Genomic DNA, 21,647 nt, shown 5'->3' on the forward strand with positions numbered 1-21,647 from the left:
GACACCTGCAGACCATTCCATCTAAGTCTGCATTCAAATGGCACTCCTTCCCTTCCGAACCCTCCCATGCGCCCAAACAGTGGTTTCCCCCACATATGGTGTATCATCGCACTCAGGACAAATTGGGCAACAAATTTTGGGGTCCACTTTCTCCTGTTACCCTCGGGAAAATACAAAACTGGGGGCTAAAAAAATAATTTTTGTGGGAAAAATTTTTTGTTTTATTTTTACGGCTCTGCATTATAAACTTCTGTGAAGCACTTGGTGGGTCAAAGTGCTCACCACACATCTAGATAAGTTCCTTAGGGGGTCTACTTTCCAAAATGGTGTCACTTGTGGGGGGTTTCAATGTTTAGGCACATCAGTGGCTCTCCAAACGCAACATGGCGTCCCATCTCAATTCCTGTCAATTTTGCATTGAAAAGTCAAACGGCGCTCCTTCCCTTCCGAGCCCTCCCATCCGCCCAAACAGTGGTTTACCCCCACATATGGGGTATCAGCGTACTCAGGACAAATTGTACAACTTTTGGTGTCCAATTTCTTCTCTTACCCTTGGGAAAATAAAAAATTGGGGGCGGAAAGTTAATTTTTGTGAAAAAATATGATTTTTTATTTTTACGGTTCTACATTCTAAACTTCTGTGAAGCACTTGGTGGGTCAAAGTGCTCACCACACATCTAGATAAGTTCCTTAGGGGGTCTACTTTCCAAAATGGTGTCACTTGTGGGGGGTTTCAATGTTTAGGCACATCAGGGGCTCTCCAAACGAAACATGGCGTCCCATGTCAATTCCAGTCAATTTTGCATTGAAAAGTCAAATGGCGCTCCTTCGCTTCCGAGCTCTACCATGCGCCCAAACAGTGGTTTACCCCCACATGTGGGGTATTGTCGTGCTCAGGACAAATTGTACAACAATGTTTGGGGTCTATTTTCTCCTGTTACCCTTGGTAAAATTAAACAAATTGGAGCTGAATTAAATTTTTTGTGAAAAAAAGTTAAATGTTCATTTTTATTTAAACATTCAAAAAATTCCTGTGAAGCACCAGAAGGGTTAATAAACTTCTGGAATATGGTTTTGAGCACCTTGAGGGGTGTAGTTTTTAGAATGGTGTCACACTTGGGTATTTTCTATCATATAGACCCCTCAAAATGACTTCAAATGAGATGTGGTCCCTAAAATAAAATGGTGTTGTAGAAATGAGAAATTGCTGGTCAACTTTTAACCCTTATAACTCCCTAACAAAAAAAAATTTTGGTTCCAAAATTGTGCTGATGTAAAGTAGACATGTGGGAAATGTTACTTATTAAGTATTTTGTGTGACATATCTCTGTGATTTAATTGCATAAAAATTAAAAGTTGGAAAATTGCAAAATTTTCGCCATATTTCCATTTTTTTCACAAATAAACGCAGGTAATGTCAAAGAAATTTTACCATTGTCATGAAGTACAATATGTCACGAGAAAACAATGTCAGAATCACTGGGATCCGTTGAAGCGTTCCAGAGTTATAACCTCATAAAGGGACAGTGGTCAGAATTGTAAAAATTGGCCCGGTCATTAACGTGCAAACCACCCTTGGGGGTAAAGGGGTTAAAAAACGGATCCAGTTGAAAGCAGTTTTATTCAGGTGGATAAAAGAGTTATTGCTGCTGAATCTGTTCGAACGGATGATTACTGGACATGTGAACTCGCCCTTCGTCGAGCAGCTCTAGTTCATAACTTATTATAATCAGTTATGGCGCAGTCAGACGGACGTATAAATCGGACCGAGACCGGAACGAGGTGGACGGACTGGCCGGCAGCTCTCGACCCCAGAGTGACAGCTTCATATATTTCTATTCAGCTGTCACAATTGGGTAGGGGAAGAAGTGGTCAGTCCGTGCACTGCACTCAGCCTCAGTCCGATATGTACAGCCATCTGACTGCACCCTTAAAGAGAGCAGTAAGAAGCGACCTAAGCCTCCAAGACACACGGACTTTTCTTTTTCTTTTTTTTCATTCCTCCCCCCCCCCCTCCCAACTCATCTCTGTTTTAATTGCAAGACATCTAAATTATATTTTCAAATATCAAAATATACACAATAGATCGTCAGATAGCTCCTCTGTACAGTATCTGGTGTGTAGAGAAGGGTAAAAAAAAAAAAACCTCCACATGGATATCATCCTTTGAAGACAGGATCCCAGTGCTGCAAAATGCCAACTACAGAGCCGCCATGTTGCTGAGGAGCAATTCCATAAGATAAATGAAAGGTTCCCCAAACTTTCCTACAGGGAATTAATAATAAAAAAAAATAAAATAAAAGATGTTCACATCTTTCACACAACCAGGAAGATTCTCTTTGTTTCCATTCTCGACACGGCGAGACGTATTTTATGATCTGCTCACAAGAGAATTACACCTCCTGCTGTGTATCAGATGAAGAGGGCTTTATTTCTGCACTAAGGATTTCTCCCCCAAAAAATAATACAGGACAAATATATTACTACGAGGAAAGAAGGACAATCAATATAATAAATAAGAAACAGTGGCTGTATACAAGAGAGGCAGATTAATGGGCTGATGAGCAGGAGTTCATAAAGTGGCTACCCCACAAACAACAAGATTCCCTTATACACAAGATGGGCGATACCAGTGGGATCATGGGTGTCAGACCACTGGGACGTTAAAACAAGTGCCCTAATCCAATGTGAATGGAGTGGCAGTGCACATTTGAGAACATGGCCTCTATAAACCGTGGTCAAGTGTATACACTACCAGCTTATGTACAGAGAACACTGGACCGTAAGGGTATGTGCACACGTTGCGGATTTACTGTGGATCCGCAGTGTTTTTTTCCACGCAGAAACGCTGCAGAACCGCAAGTGATTTACAGTACAATGTAAATCAATGGGAAAATAAAAAATGCTGAGCTAATGGTGTGGAAAATACAGAATAGAATCCGCAGCGGATTAAAAAAAGGACCATGCCAATTCTTTGTATGTTTCTGCACACATTCCATTATAGGAAAAGGCAGGGGTAAAAATGCATGAAATTCGCAGTAAAAACGCCAAAAAACGCATAAAAACGAGCAGATTCTGACCTGCGTTTTCTGCCAAGAGATGCAGAATCCGCACAGAAAATTCCACAGGCAAATCCGCAACGTGTGTACATAGCCTTATGGATCATGAGAGAATTAAACATAAGAGTTTTTAGGGGAAAAAAAATGGTATCGTTTCTGCAAGTCCCATTCAGATGGATTTGAGAATCACAGACCTTGCTGCTACAAAGCTTTAGTGCAGGAACATATCCTTAGGCCTCACTAATACGCAGCGAGGCATCTGCATTTTTCACGTACAGAACCCGTCACCATTAGGCCACATTCACACATTCAGTGTTCGTTAAGTATTTTTTTTTTACCTCCGTATTATTTAGCCAAAAGTAGGTGTGGAACAATCCGAGGAAAAGTATAATAGACACACGTCACCACTTCTGTATTTTTCACCCACTCCTGGTTTTGGCTTACAAATACTGAGGTAAAATACTGACCAATTACTGAACGTGGCCTTATAGTCATGAGCCTGTTCACATATCACGTGTTCGGTATCCTAGTTGTGTCCTTGTGTTGTCTTTTCTTCACTGGCCATTAGATATTAGGAGATGTAAATATTTCCATCAGAAAGCAGATGAAAAACTGGTGGTGTAAACTGACTCACTGACCAAGCATTGATGGAAATTGGTCAGTTTTTCAAAAACAATGAGAGAAAAAAAAATTTGTGAGGCAGTGAGTGATCTTACCTGTAGAGGTAGCGGTGTGTTCCCCCCAGGATGCGCACAGAGGCGTATTGAGGCCATAGGAGTGCATTGCAGTCGTAGCTGTGATTGCAATGCAGAATTAGGGCTCATACTCATTTGCAAGAAAAACGGACGAGTGCAATCAGATAATAAAAACTAAAAATCGGATTGCACGCTGACCAATGTTATTCAATGAGCTACATCTCATCTGCAATTTTTTTCTCAACTAAAATCGTACTGAGAAAAAAAAAATAATCGCAGCATGCTGCGATCAGCTACGTATCTCGGACAAGACTCGCCAATGCAAGTAAATGGATGCGTGAAAAAAAAAAAAAAAAAACGCACAGCACACGCCCCATATGAGTGCTGTCCGATTTTTACGCACCAGTGTCCTTTGAAAAGCCAGCAATTCATGTGCTGCATACAGTAAAACCACACCGACAGGTTCTAATAGGATAGAATGGATATACGCAGATACAGTCATGGCCAAAAGTATTGACACCCCTGCAATTCTGTCAGATAATACTCATTTTCTTCCTGAAAATGATTGCAAAGACAAATTATTTGGTATTATTATCTTCATTTAATCTGTCTTAAATGAAAAAACACAAAAAGAATTGTCCTAAAGCCAAATTGGATATACACCAAACATAAAAAGGGGGTGGACAAAAGTATTGGCACTGTTCGAAAAGTCATGTGATGCTTCTCTAATTTGTGTAATTAACAGCACCTGTAACTTACCTGTGGCACCTAACAGGTGTTGGCAATAACTAAATCCCACTTGCAGCCAGTTGACGTGGATTAAAGTTGACTCAACCTCTGTCCTGAGTCCTTGTGTGTACCACATTGAGCGTGGAGAAAAGAAAGAAGACCGAAGAACTGTCTGAGGACCTGAGAAACCAAATTGTGAGGAAGCATGAGCAATCTCAAAGCTACAAGTCCATCTCCAAAGACCTGAATGTTCCTGTGTCTACCGTGCGCAGTGTCACCATGAAGTTTAAAGCCCATGGCACTGTGGCTAACCTCCCTAGATGTGGACAGAAAAGAAAAATTGACAAGAGATTTAAACGCAACATTGTGCGGATGTTGGATAAAGAACCTCGACTAACATCCAAACAAGATCAAGCTGCTCTGCAGTCCGAGGGTACAACAGTGTCAACCCGTACTATCCGTCGGCATCTGAATGAAAAGGGACTGTATGGTAGGAGACCCAGGAAGACCCCACTTCTTAACCCGAGACATAAAAAAGCCAGGCTGGAGTTTGCCAAAACTTACCTGAAAAAGCCTAAAACGTTTTGGAATAATGTTCTTTGGTCACATGAGACAAAAGTAGAGCTTTTTGGGCAAATGCATCAACATAGAGTTTACAGGAGAAAAAAAGAGGCATTCAAAGAAAAGAACACGGTCCCTACAGTCAAACATGGCGGAGGTTCCCTGATGTTTTGGGGTTGCTTTGCTGCCTCTGGCACTGGACTAGTCTGAAGACTACCAACAAATTTTGCAGCATAATGTAGGGCCCAGTGTGAGAAAGCTGGGTCTCCCTCAGAGGTCATGGGTCTTCCAGCAGGACAATGACCCAAAACACACTTCAAAAAGCACTAGAAAATGGTTTGAGAGAAAGCACTGGAGACTTCTAAGGTGGCCAGCAATGAGTCCAGACCTGAATCCCATAGAACACCTGTGGAGAGATCTAAAAATGGCAGTTTGGAGAAGACACCCTTCAAATATCACGGACCTGGAGCAGTTTGACAAAGAAGAATGGTCTAAAATTCCAGCAGAGCATTGTAAGAAACTCATTGATGGTTACCGGAAGCGGTTGGTTGGCAGTTATTTTGGCTAAAGGTTGTGCAACCAAGTATAAGGCTGAGGATGCCAATTCTTTTGTCTGGCCCAATTTTGGAGATTTGTGTGAAATGATCAATGTTTTGCTTTTTGCTTCATTCTCTTTTGTGTTTTTTTCATTTAAGACAAATTAAATGAAGATAATACCAAAGAATTTGTGATTGCAATCATTTTCAGGAAGAAACTGAGTATTATCTGACAGAATTGCAGGGGTGTCAATACTTTTGGCCATGACTGTGTATGTCAATGACATACAAATATGTGTATTTATATTACAGATAGAGAAGAAAAGACAGTAATTCATCTGCTGCCTTCTGTAAAATCACTGCAGGAGCCAACAGGATAGAAGAGATGGATTACATACAGTAAATACATATGTTTGATATATAGTTTGATATGAAAGTTTGATATATAGATGTCAGTGACAAATACAATTAGTACAGTGCGTGTGCAAATTACTAGACATGTACTGTATTTATTAAAAGAATATTTTTTGGGGGGAAAAAAAGGGCGTGGGCTCCAGCACATGGAAAGCCAACGACTGAGGGCCAATATTTATAGCCTGGGAAGGGTGTGATACCCATGGAGCTTCCCAGACTATTAATATCAGCTGTATACTTAGCCTTTACTGGCTATTAAAATAAGGGAGCCCCCCAAAAAATGAGGTGGGGTACCCCTATAATTAATAACCAACAAAGGCTATGCAGACAGCTGCGGGCTATTAATAGCCTAGGAAAGGGCCATGGATATTGGCACCCACCCCTGGCTAAAAAGCATCAGCTCTCAGCCAACCCAGATAAGGCGCATCTCTAAAATGCGCCAATTCTGGCACTTAGCCTGGCTCTTCCCACTTGCCTTGTAGCGGTGGCAGGTGGGGTTCATATTTGTGGGGTGAGGTAAGCTTTGTTTTGTCTGGTGACATCAATCCCGCGGCTTAGTAATGGAGAACCATCTATAAGACACCTATCCATTACTAATCCTATAGTTGTTACATGGTAAATAAAGACACAGCCATAATAAAGTCCATTAATTGAAATAAAGACAAACGCCTTTAATATTCTTAATTAAACCATACTTACGACCACACCCAATTCCTGCGAAGTCCTAAATCTCCTGTAATAAAAGTAAAACAATAAACCAACAATATAGCATACCTGTCAGTCGTTGTGTCCCACGCCGTAATCCGTATCTGAGGGATATACAGTTTTCAACCTGGGACGATGCAAAGATGCGACCATCCCGGCTGAAAACCACTGCTGAATGAGCTGTTGGGAGCAGAGCTTCAGGGACTAGCGGTGACGTCACTAAAGCTGAGCTCCCTCACAGCCTGAACTGCTGTGATCTTTGTACCGTGGGAAAATGCCAGTGACGAGGACACAGCAGTTCATGCTCAGTGTATTCACAGCAGATCACCGTGAAAAAATTTAACACGGCGGTGCAGCCACGGCACCCAGTCATGGAGGTAGACTGGAGTGTTTATTGGTTGCAATCCGTGTGCTGTGCTTTGTGAGTTGAACATTAAGGCCGGCGTCACACTTGCGAGTTTTACGGACGTAAGAGCGCAGAAACTACGTCCGTAAAACTCGCAAAACATACGGCACAATTATTCTCTATGCCCCTGCTCCTATCTGCCGTATTAAACTGATCAGTATTATACGGCTTTCTACAGCCGTAGAAAATCGCAGCAAGCTGCGTTTGTCACCGTATTGCGCAAATAAAACGTCAATAAAAGTCTATGGAAGCCCCAAAAATACGGATTACACACGGACCAGCAGTGTGACTTGCGAGAAATACGCAGCGGTGTTAGAGAGAAAAGCCGGCAATTCAGTGCGGTGTACAGTAAAATCACACTGACAGCTTACATTAGAATAGGCAGAATAAATGTGTACACATAGAATAGGTTATGTATGTATGTATGTATATATATATATATATATATATATATATACATACATACATACATACATACATAACCTATTCTATATATATACACAAACACATATGTGTCTCACTGACATATACATATATATATATATATATATATATATATATATACAGTTAGGTCCATATATATTTGGACAAAGACAACATTTTTCTAATTTTGGTTATAGATATTACCACAATGAATTTTAAACAAAACAATTCAGATGCAGTTGAAGTTCAGACTCTCGGCTTTCATTTGAGGGTATCCACATTAAAATTGGATGAAGGGTTTAGGAGTTTCAGCTCCTTAACATTTGCCACCCTGTTTTTTGCCACGATCTAGGAACAGCCAGCAGAGGGCGCCTCACCGCAAATGCAGGTAAATATAGGTCAATGACCTACTTTACCTACATTCTCCGCGGTTTTGCAGACATGAGCAACGTTGCATTAGCAAAGCTCGTGGCTGCAAAATATTTTAACCCCTTCAGATGGATTTACATCGTTGGACGTGACAGATCTTCGGAAGGTATGTATACTGTTGGTTTTTTTTTTTTTTTTTATTTACAGATCGAGGGTCTTCAGTGAGTGGATTGAGAGTAGAATAAATTAATACAACAACCTTTGTGATTTTTTCATTAAATTAATTTTTAATAATGTGTGTGTTTTTTTTAACCCTTTACTAGTTTTGGATTAATAATGGATAGGTGTCATAATTGACGCCTCTCCATTATTAATTTGGCTTAATGTCACCTTACAATAGCAAGGTGGCATTAACCCTTCATTACCCCATATCCCACCGCTACACGGGAATGGGAAGAGAGTGGCCAAGTGCCAGAATAGGCGCATCTTCCAGATGTGCCTTTTCTGGGGTGGCTGGGGGCAGGTGTTTTTAGCCAGGGGGGGCCAATAACCATGGACCCTCTCCAGGCTATTAATATCTGCCCTCAGTCACTGGCTTTACTACTCTGGCGGAGAAAATTGTGCGGGAGCCCACGCCAATTTTTTCCGCCATTTAACCCTTTAATTTACTAGCTAGAACGGCCAAATTTTGCATAGACACACTACTAACATTAGTAGTGTGGAATATGCAAAAAAAATGGGGATATGAGATGGTTTACTGTATGTAAACTGTTATGACCTGGTGGTAAGGACAACAATGGACCTGGTGGTTAAGAGCACACGGAATGACCTGATAGTTACTAATATTATAGGATGAGCTCTGAGACGTGGGAACTCTGCTGACCGCAATCCCTAATCCTATCACACACACTAGAAATAGCCGTGGATAGCTCCTAACGCTCCCTATGCAACTCGTCACAGCCTAAGGAACTAGCTAGCCCTAAAGATAGAAAAATAAAGCCTACCTTGCCTCAGAGAAAAGGAAAAGGCAGCCCCCCACATATAATGACAGTGAGTAAAGATGAAAATTACAAACACATAGATGAAATAGATTTAGCAAAGTGAGGCCCGACTTACTGAACAGACAGAGGATAGGAAAGGTAACTTTGCGGTCAGCACAAAAAACTACACAAAGACCACGCAGAGGGCGCAAAAAGACCCTCCGCACCGACTCACGGTGCGGAGGCGCTCCCTCTGCGTCCCAGAGCTTCCAGTAAGCAAGACAAAAATCAAAATAGCACGCTGGACAGAAAAATAGCAAACAAAAGAAAAACAAGCAGGAACTTAGCTTCTGCTGGGAAGACAGGTCACAAGAACGATCCAGGAGCGAACTAGACCAATACTGGAACATTGACAGGTGGCATGGAGCAATGATTTAAGTGGAGTTAAATAGAGCAGCCAGCTAACGAATTAACCTCGTCACCTGTGGAAGGAAACTCAGAAGCCGCAGCCCCACTCACAACCACCAGAGGAAGCCCATGGACAGAACCAGAAGAAGTACCATTCATGACCACAGGAGGGAGCTTGACAACAGAATTCACAACAGTAAACCATGTCTCATATCATGTCGGGAAGGAGAAAGCAAAATCCGGTAATTGAATTACCGGCTTTCTGCTATATCGCGCTGGATGAAATATTAATATATATACATATGTGTCTACTGATAGAGATAGATATATATATATATATATATATATATATATATATATATATATATATATATATATATATATATATATATATATATATATATATATACATATACAGTATATATGTTTTTTGTTTTTTTTTACACATGGATCCCTTGTATAGCCATATGTCGGTTTTGCAAGTCTGCGATAAAAACACGCAGTACGGATGACATACGGATTACATACGGAGGATGCCATGCGCAAAAAACGCTGAAACACCCTGCCTACGGAGGAGCTACGGACCACTATTTTCGGGACTTTTCAGCGTATTACGGCCGTAATATACGGACCGTATTTTCATACGCTGTGTGTGACGCCGGCCTAAAGACACTTTTGCGTTGAACTATGCTGGGTCACTGCCTCATCACTGCACAGGGTGCTACCGCTGCTCCACAAAAGCATTAAGCTATTTACTGGTAGCGGCATTTTTCGGAGGCCCATGACAGCACTACGAGAGAGGGGATCCGCCCTCCAGGAACAGGAAACCTACAGATACAAAAGGGCGGCACCTCTCCCTATGCATCAGTTGTATTTCAGAGCCTGAGAGGACTACCGCGGTTAGTAGCACACAAATATACATTATATACAGTTTATGTACAAAAATAATCCATCATATTGAACTATATACCACACGTGAGATCTATCTATCTCATTATATATACTATAGGAAGTGCAACCCCCACGTGAATAGGGAGGGAACTAAGGGTGCTGTCATGGGCCTCCGAAAAATGCCGCTACCAGTAAGTAGCTTAATGCTTTATTCGGATTCCCATGACAGCACTACGAGAGAATTACAGAGATGTAAACTACCTTAGGGAGGGACTATAGCCTGCAGCACCCTTAATCCGAAGGTGAGATCAGAAGAGAACCCCAAGTCCAACCTATAGTGCTTGAAAAAGGTGGAAGGGGATGACCACGTAGCTGCCTTACATATCTGGTCGATCGACACTCCAGATCTTTCAGCCCAGGATGTAGCCATGGCCCGGGTGGAATGTGCCCTCAGATTCTGCGGAGCTGGACCTCCACCTGCAGTATAAGCCAGAGAGATAGCCTCCCTAATCCACTTCGCTAGCGTGTACTTTGAAACTCTAAGACCTTTCCTGGGACCTTGGAAGGATAGAAACAACGCATCCTCTCTCTTCCAAGCATCAATGACTGATATATATTCTAATAGACATCTCCTAACATCTAATGTATGGAGTAACTCCTCTTTGGAATTAGAAGGATTAGGGAGAAATGACGGTAACACTATCTCCTGAGATCTGTGAAAATCTGAGGCCACTTTTAGTAAATAAGCTGGATCTGGTCTGAGGACTACTCTGTCCTGTAGAAATCCTGTATAAGGGGACAGCCTAGAAAGAGCCTGTATGTCTCCTACCCTACGAGCAGATTTAATTGCCACCAAAACGCTGTTTTGAGGGATAGTAATTTAAGTGAGGCTGAATGTAAGGGCTCAAATGGTTCCTTAGTCAAGGCTGAAAGGACTAGATTGAGATCCCAAGGCATTGACCTATTCCTGTATATAGGTCTGGATCTACTAGATGCTTTGATAAACCTTGATACCCAATAATTACCCGCAATGTTACAAGAAAATAGAGCCCCCAGGGCTGATACTTGTACTTTTAGTGTACTTGTGGATAGATTTAGCTCTAGCCCCCTCTGCAGGAATTCTAGAATCTGGTTGATTGGTATACCCTCTTCAATATTAAAATTTGAAGAGGCCAGAAACTTCCTCCAAGTTCTAGAGTAGATCTTAGTTGTTATGTTTTTCCTACTCTTCATAAGGGTATCAATTAGGTTTGGAGAAAAACCTCTGCTTTTTAACAATGACCTCTCAAAAACCATGCCGTCAAATGGAGACCCTTCACTTGTGGATGGTTGATCGGACCTTGATGAAGTAAGTCCGGAATGTCCGGCAGCACCCAGGGGTCTTTCACGGACATGGTCCTAAACCAGGAAAACCAAGCTCTTCTGGGCCAGAACGGGGCGATCAGTATGACTCTCGCTTGATCCTCCCTTATCTTTCTGACCACCAGCGGCAATAGATTGAGCGGGGGGAACGCATATGCCAATCGGAAATCCCATCGGACCAGGAAGGCATCCACTGCCAGTGGATATTCCCTGGGATTTAAGGAACAGAAATTTATCGTCTTTCTGTTGTGCTTGGTGGCAAATAAGTCCACTTCTGGATGACCCCACATGCGGACAATCTGGTTGAAGATCTTTGTGTTCAGAGACCATTCTCCTTGTTTTAAGGTGCTTCGACTTAGAAAGTCTGCTCTTATATTCTCTCTCCCTCTTATGTGAACTGCGGATAAAGATAGAAAATGGTTTTCTGCTGTCTGGAGCAGGCGATCCGCTACTTCCATCAGGGACTTGGAGCGTGTTCCACCCTGGTGATTCACATAGGCCACTGCCACCTGGTTGTCGGAGAGGATTTTGACATGGTGACCCTGTAGATATACGAGGAGTTCTTTAATTGAGAATTCAATTGCCATTAACTCCCTCTGATTGGAAGAGGCTGATGTTTGGGGATCCCATAAACCCTACTACTACGTCACCCATGTGTGCCCCCCACCCCGTGGGGCTGGCGTCCGTCGTAATTACCCGAGTCACTTGAGTCACCCAGGGAACTCCTGCTGACAGATTGTCTTCCTTCAGCCACCATCTAAGAGATGTCAGAACCTCTGGACTCAACGTCAACTGACCCTGCAAGGAACCTTGTAAGACTCTATCATAATTCAGTACGTCAAACTGTAAAGGTCTGGAGTGGAACTGTGCCCAACGGACGGCCGGAATACAGGAAGTTAGGGAACCTAACAAAGACATAGCCTGTCTAAAAGTCATGGTTGGTTTATTAATTGCTTTTAATACCTGTTGTTGGATATGGAGCAGTTTATCAGGTGGAATACAGCATTGTTGGGACTCGGAATCTAACAGCAGCCCTAGAAATCTCTGGGTTTTTAGGGGTTGTAATCGGGATTTTTCATAGTTTATAATCCAGCCCAGATGCTCTAGTTTAGACATAGCTGTTTTTACTTGAGCAAGGCAATGGTCTGCTGAGTTTCCAACTATCAGGAAATCATCCAGATAAGGGATTATGAGGATATCAAATTCACGTAAGTGTGCCATGACCTCCGCAACAACTTTAGTGAATACTCGGGGAGACGTTGAGAGGCCGAAGGGAAGGGCTCTAAATTGAAAATGTCGAACAATACCCCCCATAGACACTGCCACACGTAGAAACCTCTGAAAGTTCTCATGGATAGGAACATGATAATACGCATCTTTTAAGTCCACAACTACCATGAAGCAGTGTTTGAACAACATTTTTATTGCAGAGCTGATTGACTCCATTTTAAATGTGGCCTTAACCAGGTATTCATTAAGGGATTTAAGGTTAATAATAGTCCTAAATGACCTGTCCGGTTTTTGAATCAGAAATAGAGGAGAGTAGAATCCACTCCCTCTTTCTGACTCTGGGACCTCAATCAGCACGTTTTTAAGGCATAAACTCACAACTTCTGCCTCTAAAGCCGTCTGTTCAATAGTGGAGGAACGTAAGGGGGTTAGCATAAACTTATCCCGAGGCCAGTGAATAAATTCCAATTTCAGGCCTTCTGAAATAATACCTCGGACCCAGTCACAATTTGAGATGTTAGTCCATGCGGAAGAGAAGGCTGACAATCTCCCTCCTACAGGGATTGCTAGTCATTGGTCCGGTTTCTTACGTTCTTTTGAGGAACGGCGGAACATGTAACCCGTACCTCTCCTGCGTCTATCCTCCCATCTAAAATTCTCTCTAGAGGGTGAGGATGCGCGCTTCCTTCCGCGACCAAATCTCCTCCTGTTGAATGAACGCCGATAAGAGGCTGATGACAAACTAGGGAATTTTTTCTTGTCATCTCCAGCCTTTTCAAGCAGCTCATCCAAGGTTGGCCCAAAGAGATATTCCCCTTTGCATGGAATAGCGCATAATTTGGACCTTGATTGAATGTCACCCGACCAACACTTCAACCACAGGGCTCTACGAGCCGCGTTGGAGAGTCCTGCTGCTCTGGCCGCCATTCTGACCGAATCGACCGACGCGTCCGACAGGAAAGCCGCAGCATCTTGAATCACCGGAAGCGCACTTAGAATAGAACTTCTGGAAGCGCCTTCTTTAAGCTGGGATTCCAACTGTTCCAGCCAGACCATTAGGGATCTGGCTGTACAAGTCGCAGCCACTGCCGGTCTCAAGGATCCGGCTGCCATCTCCCAAGTACCTTTAAGGAAGGTATCCGCCTTCCTGTCAAGAGGGTCTTTAAGGGATCCCATGTCCTCGAAATGTAACGCGGCTCTCTTTGATGCCTTTGCCACCGCGGCATCTAATTTAGGGGCCTTGTCCCAGGTATCCACAGTCGTATCCTCAAAGGGATACCTGCGTTTTAAAGCTGGTGGTAATGAGCCTTTCTTCTCCGGTTTCTTCCATTCTCGGAGAATCAGATCTTGAATTTTATCATTCACCGGGAAGGATCTACGCTTCTTGTGTTCCAAGCCACTGAACATTAGCTCCTGACGGGAAAGCTGAGTCTTAGGTTCTTCTAGGCCCATCGTAGCTCTGACCGACTTAACTAATTTATCCACCCGGTCCAGAGGCAGACAGAATCGGCCAGATTCCTCTTCTGATGACGAGGAAGAGAGATTTGAGCCATAAGAACCTTCCTCTTTATCTTCCCCTGACGAAACAGAGATCACCGAGGCTCTCTGTTTTGAACTTCCCGCCTGGGACATAGACCGCAGGGATTCCCTTACTTCTGTACGGATCATCTGACGTAGATTAGCCGTAGAAGCAGATTCTTCCGCTACCTAGGGGAGGACAATAAGGGTGATACCATCTATCTAGCCTGATGTCACTCAACCCCTCCACTCCTGTAGACCTCACCGTCTGTTGTATACAGGAGGCGCATAATTTTTTAGTATAAGAATCTGGTAACGGGACTTCACACAGGGCACACTCCTTATGTTTCGACTTAGCACTTTTCTTCCCCTAGAATGACAAAGTATAAGGGGCCCGCGTCACTGAGTGAGCATTCACGTAGATCTCTTACCAGTGTACGCCAACAAAGGTACCGGAACACGAGGGGGCTCTTTGCCAGTCGATGCTCTAGATCCCTGCTTGGACGAGCTTTTACGGCTGGACTGGTCACTCCTGGCATGCTCCTTCTCCGTGGGCTTTTGTCGCACCTCCTCCGACAGCTGAAGCTGCCGCTCACCATCACTCTCCATGATGTGGATGTGACCAAAGGCAGAGCTCTAAATCCAGCTCCTGCTTAAATCCCCCTCAGATCCGGTCAGCAGGCTGCCTGGCGCCACTCTCATTGGTTCCTGCTGATGAGGCTACAGCTGGGGGGTCAGCGCAGTGTGTGAGGAGTCCGGCGTTCAGGATCAATGGGCGCCGCCATCTTGGATGAACTGCGCATGCGCAGTTCCCCAGTGACCCGGAAGCGCCTGCTGACTCTGCCCCCTCGACGTCACTGCACCCGGAAACGCTCCAGCTAACGCTGAGAGCGATGCAGGACGCCGAAGAGCACGCAGCAGCGCTCCGGATAGCGTTCCCTTCCTGGCACCGCTACCTCACCACCGCGCTGCACCACCACATGAACCGAAGGAGCGCTATACTTACCGGCGCCGGCGCTGAAGGAGATCAGGAATCCTCCGGACTCTGCTCCCTGCTGTCTACGTCACTGACGTGCAGTCCAGCCAGGACCACCGTGACGTCTTCCAGGGGCTTCCGCACCGGCCGAGGTAGGAGACCCCCCCGCTACCTGATTCGGTCCGGCCGGCCTGGGATCCATTACGAGATTCATCTGTAGGATCCTGTCCCTTCAGGAACAGGAAACCAACTGATGCATAGGGAGAGGTGCCGCCCTTTTGTATCTGTAGGTTTCCTGTTCCTGGAGGGCGGATCCCCTCTCTTTTAGTGCTGTCATGGGAATCCGAATAAATATATATATTTTATATACTGTATATATTTTATCCACCTTGCCATCCTTGTGTCCTTTTGTGACATCTGTATTGCACCAAAATTATACAAGGCCAAATACCGTTTCTATATAAAAATAAATAAACTGTTATGGTATGTGCCCACGATCAGGAATTGCAGCGGTTTTAACGCTGTGTGTTTATGCAGTGTCAAACCCGCAGCAGCCAGATATTACAGCATAGTAGATGGGATTTCTAGAAATCACATGTCCACTGCGTGTGTATAGTCACCTGTGGACACTGACATGTGGGCGCATCTTTCTGGACCCCAGCATGTCAATTTCTATTAGGCTGGGTTCACACTTCATTATGGGCGTCCATTAGATGGACTGCGCTACACCGCGGAATAACATGGTGTAACGTAGTCCATTAACGCATCGCTAGCACACGTCCAACAATGGGCGTGCGCTAACAATGGGCGTGCGCTAGCGATGTGCCGTCATTGAGTGACGGACCCCGGGACGCGGGCTGCAGCGTTCCCGGGTCCGTCACTGCGAGCACAGATAGAGCATCTGCTAGCTCTATCTGCGATAACGCAAGTGCTGATTTGTCATCGCGCTAACAGCAGCCCGTTAACGCATGTGTTGAACGGGCTGCTGTTAATGCAATGTGAACCCAGCCTTAGAGTCTGAGCAAAAAAAATTAAAACACTAGAAAAGTACTGAATGCGGTAAATCTGCACAGTTCAGTGAACACGTGTGGATTTACCTGCGTTCAATAGAAGTTTGGACACAGCGAATGTGCGCTGCGTCCAAAATGCTGCTAGTTCCCTCTCTATATATATTTTTTCTGTTCTTTTTGCTTTTTATTCACTTCTGCACCTTTACTGAGTGGTTACTTGGAATTGCTTTTATTCTGAAACTTATTAAAAGTTATATTTTAGCAAGGGTTTCTCTAGTAAGCAGTTCTTTTCACCCTTCAATAATTTGATTTATGTAAGATACGGTAAAGGTACCTTCACACATAACGATATCGTTAACGATATCGTTGCTTTTTGTGACGTAGCAACGATATCATTAAGGAAATCGTTCTGTGTGACAGCGACCAACGATCAGGCCCCTGCTGGGAGATCGTTGGTCGTTGAACAAAGTCCAGAACTTTATTTCGTCGCTGGACTCCCTGCAGACATCGCTGGATCGGCGTGTGTGACACCGATCCAGCGATGTCTTCACTGGTAACCAGGGTAAACATCGGGTTACTAAGCGCAGGGCCGCGCTTAGTAACCCGATGTTTACCCTGGTTACCAGCGTAAAAGTAAAAAAACAAACACTACATACTTACCTACCGCTGTCTGTCCCCGGAGCTCTGCTTCTCTGCACTCCTCCTGCACTGGCTGTGAGCGTCGGTCAGCCGGAAAGCACAGCGGTGACGTCACCGCTCTGCTTTCCGGCCGCTGTGCTCACAGTCAGTGCAGGAGGAGTGCAGAGAAGCAGAGCACCGGGGACAGACAGCGGTAGGTAAGTATGTAGTGTTTGTATTTTTTACTTTTACGCTGGTAACCAGGGTAAACATCGGGTTACTAAGCGCGGCCTTGCGCTTAGTAACCCGATGTTTACCCTGGTTACCCGGGGACCTCGGGATCGTTGGTCGCTGGAGAGCTGTCTGTGTGACAGCTCTCCAGTGACCAAACAGCGACGCTGCAGCGATCGACATCGTTGTCGGTATCGCTGCAGCGTCGCTGAGTGTGAAGGTACCTTAACTCCATCTGACTTTATCCTTATTACTCTGTTGTTGGGGGGAGGTGATGTGACCAAAATACAGTGATTCTACCAAGGTCGATGTCTTTACGTGTTTTTAGATCATTGTATCAGTAGATCTATGGATGCCATGTGCCACAGGCGGCACCCGGGGCCACACATGGGGCCTGTAGGTTTTATTCACACCTCAGTATTTGTAGCCAAACACAGGAGTGTCTCCAAAGCTCCGGATAGAGGAAGCCTTCAGTTATAGCTTTTCCTCTGATTGTTCCACTTCCACTGGCTACAAACACTGAGGTGTGAATGAGGCCTTACGGGGAGGTCGTTTCATGCTATGACACTTTTCTGGCATAAACAATTAGATTTTGCAATTTGAGGTTTGTTTAGGTTTTTTTTTTTTTGTAAAAAAATAAGGAGGTCGGGGGTCAACAGACTGGACAAGACCTCCTGCCACACGTACAGTGCAGCCAAAACCAGTAATGTGGGGCAGAAGTGCATGGTGAAGCACGCGCCCCTTAGGCTAGGTTCACATTGCGTTAGCGTATCCGCTAAACGAATTGCACTAACGGATTGCGCAAACGCAATGTCCAAAAAGGGATTGCGTTTGGCAATCCCACTAGCGCAGATGCCCGATCTGCGCTAGCGAAGAACGGACCCTGAGGCTGGGTTCACATTGCGTTAGTGGGTGTTCGCTAACGGAGTCCGTTACATGGCGAAATTGGCGCAATTAACGCTATGTAACGGATCCGTTAGCGCACCTATTGACTGCAATGTGCTAACGGATCGCTAACGTATGCAATTTTGGCATACGTTAGCGATGCGTTAGCGATCCGTTAGCACATTGCAGTCAATGGGTGTGCTAACGGATCCGTTACATTAATTGCGCCAATTTCGCCATGTAACGGATTCTGTTAGCGGACACCCACTAACACAATGTGAACCTAGCCTTACTCCGGCAGGATGTAGATTCCAGGCTGCCATGTGACACCAGCCTCGAACCTTTTTTCCCTTCTATATTCAGTGCCTATAACACCAGACATAATAACATATCTGCACCAAAATGGTTTCCTTTAAAACGTCAGCTCGGTACGCAAAAAATAAGTCCTCACCCGACCCCCGTTTCCGAAAAATGGAGACGCTACAGGTCTCGGAAAATGGCTTTTTTTTTTTTTACAAACTTTGGAATGTTTTTTCACCACTTAGAAAAGAACCTAGACATGTCTGGTGTCTATGAACTCGTACGGACCTGGAGAATCTTAATGGCAGGTCAGTTTGACCATTTAGTGAACCTAGCAAAAAAGCCAAACAGAAATCAAGGGTTGGATTGCACTTTGTTTTGCAGTTTCACCTCACTTGGGATTGTTTTCCCGTTTTCTGTTACACGACATGGTAAAACCAATGGTGTCGTTCAAAAGTACAACCCGTTCCGCAAAAAAAAATAAGCCCTCACATGGCAATTTTGACCAAAAAATAAAAAAGTTATGGCTCTGTGAAGAAGGGGAGCAAAATAATGAAAATGCAAAACCAAAAATACCCTTTAAGCAATTGTCTAACCCTAAGGTAATGACTAGGCAGAATAGCACAGAGTATACTCCATGCACAGTAATGAGCAGCCCGCAGTGACCCACGCTGCACACACAGGAGCCAGGAAGTGCTCCCCCCATCCCCCACCACTGCTGCAGAGCATTGCACGACCCCCGAGCCCCCGTGCAGAGCGCCCGCTGCAGTGTGCAGCCCCGGACCGTGCACAGGCCGCTGCCGCCGCCGCTGCCTACCTAGCGCCGTGTCGGTGCAGCCTCCGCTCCTCCTCCTGACTGATCCCGTCCTGCAGAAGGCGGGAGAGCGCTCGCTGTGTGGCAGCCTGTGCTGACGTGCTGCTCCCGCTGTTTAGTCTTCCCCCTGTCAGTGCCACGTCCCAAAGTGTGTGCAACAGGCAGAAAGTGTCCGACATCAGCTCCAGAGCACGGCTGACATGGTATACTGCCGCGCTCCTACTCACTGCACCACCTGCTGCACATTGCGCCATTTGCCCAGGTGTGGGGCACAGTTGTCATGGCCAGGTAGTGGGCAGCGGCCATCAAAGCCACGTATTCATAGTAATAGCCTTGTAGGGCGACTAGTGAGTGAAAGGCCGTGCAGCCACGCGTGTCTTTATGTCTTAGTGTGATGATGGGGGCACAGTGCGACCGGTAACATCCAACAGCCTAAAAAAACAACCGCTTTACGTTTTTTTGCTATTTGCTCCTTGCGCCACGTTGCGGGTTGAAGTTTGGCCCCATTCTCTTACATTATGCTGTAGACAGTCAATGAGCAGTAAGTTACCGCAGCCACGACATGCAAGCAAGGGCTCATTCACACTATGCAAGCGATGCCTCATTCACGACATGCAAGCACGGCCTCATTCACCACATGCAAGCAAGGGTTCATTCACAATATGCAAGCGATGCCTCATTCACGACATGCAAGCACGGCCTCATTCACGACATGCAAGCACGGCCTCATTCACGACATGCAAGCAAGGGTTCATTCACGACATGCAAGCACGGCCTCATTCACCACATGCAAGCACGGCCTCATTCACCACATGCAAGCACGGCCTCATTCACGACATGCAAGCAAGGGTTCATTCACGACATGCAAGCACGGCCTCATTCACCACATGCAAGCACGGCCTCATTCACCACATGCAAGCACGGCCTCATTCACCACATGCAAGCACGGCCTCATTCACGACATGCAAGCACGGCCTCATTCACCACATGCAAGCACGGCCTCATTCACCACATGCAAGCACGGCCTCATTCACCACCTGCAAGCACGGCCTCATTCACGACCTGCAAGCACGGCCTCATTCACGACATGCAAGCACGGCCTCATTCACGACATGCAAGCAAGGGTTCATTCACGACATGCAAGCATGGCCTCATTCACCACATGCAAGCACGGCCTCATTCACCACATGCAAGCACGGCCTCATTCACCACATGCAAGCACGGCCTCATTCACCACATGCAAGCATGGCCTCATTCACGACATGCAAGCAAGGGTTCATTCACGACATGCAAGCACGGCCTCATTCACCACATGCAAGCACGGCCTCATTCACGACATGCAAGCACGGCCTCATTCACCACATGCAAGCACGGCCTCATTCAGCACATGCAAGCACGGCCTCATTCACGACATGCAAGCACGGCCTCATTCACGACATGCAAGCAAGGGTTCATTCACGACATGCAAGCACGGCCTCATTCACCACAAGCAAGCACGGCCTCATTCACGACATGCAAGCACGGGTTCATTCACGACATGCAAGCACTGCCTCATTCACCACATGCAAGCACGGCCTCATTCACGACATGCAAGCACGGCCTCATTCACGACATGCAAGCACGGCCTCATTCACGACATGCAAGCAAGGGTTCATTCACGACATGCAAGCATGGCCTCATTCACGACATGCAAGCACGGCCTCATTCACCACATGCAAGCACGGCCTCATTCACCACATGCAAGCACGGCCTCATTCACGACATGCAAGCACGGCCTCATTCACGACATGCAAGCAAGGGCTCATTCACAATATGCAAGCACGGCCTCATTCACGACATGCAAGCAAGGGCTCATTCACAATATGCAAGCACGGCCTCATTCGCGACATGCAAGCAAGGGTTCATTCACGACATGCAATAGTGTACAGCCGACTGCTGAATTGTCACCTGTGGGGGGAGGCTATTCTCCTATATCTCAGGTCAGTAAAAAGACATATTGGCGGTCAGCTATCTGAAAAGTGGTGTTTGCCTCTGGGTTCACCTCGCTGCATATCTTACTTCAGTCCAAGACTGGAGTAAGATTTGTGGCATGAGGAATGCCGCCAGTCTTAATGAATTTGATGATCGGAGGTTGTCATGCCCCTCTCCCACCCAAGCTCTGCCCACTTTGTCAATGCTGGGTGAAAATACAGTGAAATCTTCAAAAGTTGCAAAACTAAGAATTAAAAATCTAGTGATCTTCATTTTTCATCCAAGTCACAGATCAAAATTGCCGATACAAGTCTGTGCCAGATTTATCAAGACCGACAATGTTGACGCCGGAGTTGAGCAGATGTGTTGGAGCCAGATGCTCCTGATTACTGAGAAGGCGCAGTGGTCTCCATGAATCAGGAGCTTAGGACGAGTGGCGTGCACTTCTGCATCTCACCAGAACTCCTAATCTACCCCCTGCTGTAAGGGTACCGTCACACAGTGCAATTTTCATCGCTACGACGGTACGATCCGTGACGCTCCAGCGTCGTAACAA

General features: G+C 45.4%; 1 protein-coding gene across 3 annotated transcripts in view; it reads right to left on the reverse strand.

Annotated features, from left to right (window-relative positions):
* TRIQK (triple QxxK/R motif containing) overlaps nucleotides 1–19,330 on the reverse strand; it is a 233,056-nt gene extending 213,726 nt beyond the window's left edge. For 2 of the 3 annotated variants that reach the window (XM_069731613.1, XM_069731614.1), the window contains exon 1: nucleotides 19,124–19,260. The gene's annotated coding sequence lies outside the window, so the exon portion shown is untranslated. Of the gene's footprint in view, nucleotides 1–19,123 lie in introns of all 3 variants that reach the window. The other variant, XM_069731615.1, reaches the window with a different exon arrangement.
* Between the last annotated feature and the right edge of the window lie 2,317 nt (nucleotides 19,331–21,647).

Source organism: Ranitomeya imitator, chromosome 6, assembly GCF_032444005.1.
Source record: "Ranitomeya imitator isolate aRanImi1 chromosome 6, aRanImi1.pri, whole genome shotgun sequence".
Lineage (NCBI taxonomy): Eukaryota > Metazoa > Chordata > Amphibia > Anura > Dendrobatidae > Ranitomeya > Ranitomeya imitator.